This window comes from Zingiber officinale, chromosome 7B (assembly GCF_018446385.1).
Source record: "Zingiber officinale cultivar Zhangliang chromosome 7B, Zo_v1.1, whole genome shotgun sequence".
Lineage (NCBI taxonomy): Eukaryota > Viridiplantae > Streptophyta > Magnoliopsida > Zingiberales > Zingiberaceae > Zingiber > Zingiber officinale.
This window is the reverse complement of record NC_055999.1, coordinates 38,908,771-38,909,903: the sequence shown is the minus strand read 5'-3', so window position 1 is coordinate 38,909,903 and position 1,133 is coordinate 38,908,771. Positions and strand designations below refer to the sequence as shown.

The 1,133-nt window shown below is 38.1% G+C and overlaps 1 non-coding gene across 1 annotated transcript; it reads left to right on the top strand.

Annotated features, from left to right (window-relative positions):
• Positions 1-814: 814 nt before the first annotated feature.
• Positions 815-920, top strand: LOC122007494. The gene has a single exon (XR_006118986.1). It is a non-coding gene; the product is annotated as a small nucleolar RNA R71 (small nucleolar RNA).
• The last annotated feature ends 213 nt before the right edge of the window (positions 921-1,133 follow it).

Here is a 1,133-nt window from a genome sequence, read left to right as displayed (position 1 = left end):
ACCCTGTAAACCCAGAAGATAGATTTGAAAACTTATTGTCTGCTGCATTATTATCATAATTATCATTTGAAGAGTCCTCATCTTCATATACGTCCAAAAATCTACACTCAACCATATTGGTGTCACAGAATCTGCCAAAGTCTTCGTTTTCATCAACCCTCACCAGCCTTTGTGGAAAAGGAACCTTTAGTGCAGGTCTTGGGAAAGGTACTTTTTTTTTCCATACTCCCTTTAAGCTTGTGGAGGAGGTCCAGCTTGCTTATCTAGTGTTGGTGTCATCAACCGTTGAGGAAAAGGTACTTGTGGCCTTTGGGAACTTCTTGGAGTAATGTAACTGAGTTCTTGAGGTCTTCTATTGTTCTTCTCCTCAATCTTAAACAAATCTTTCTTTAGAAGTTCTTCATGATTCTTGCCACTTTTCAACTTAATATCATTATTAGTTACACTAGATCTTGTCTGTGTAGGAGGAAGGTCTTCCTTGAACCATTTTGAAACTATGCTATTAATCTTTTCTCCCAAATGTTTGAACTCCTCATTCTGTGACTTCTGAATTTCGACATTCTTGGGTGGTTGAACTGCATTTTGTTTGACAGACTCTCTTGTATATATGACTTGTACTTCTTGAATTTCTGAGGGAGATTCCATCCAACTTTTGCTCGATCATCCTTGGAGGTTCAATGCCACTTGATCAATTAATGTATAAGCTTCTTCTATACTCTTGTCCATAAAAGACCCTCCAGCTGATGAATCTAACAAACACTTATCTGAAAAAGAAATCTCCCTATAGAATATGTGTAGAATCAGCCATTTCTCTAAACCATGATGAGGGCACTGCCTTTATAGACTCTTGAATCTGTCCCATGCTTCAAATATTGATTCTCCATGTGCCTGAGCAAAATTTATGATGCAACTCCTCATGTAGATTGTTCTGCTTGGAGGAAAAAATTGATTCAGAAATTGCTGCTCCAATTGTTCCTAACTTGTGATGCTTTGAGGATGGAGAGAATATAACCAAGTCCTTGCTTTATCCTTGATGCTAAAAGGAAATGTCATCAACCGAACTGCATCTGCTGATACTCCACAATTCACCATATCACAAAGCTCTAGAAATGTCTCAAGGTGCAGATAAGGAC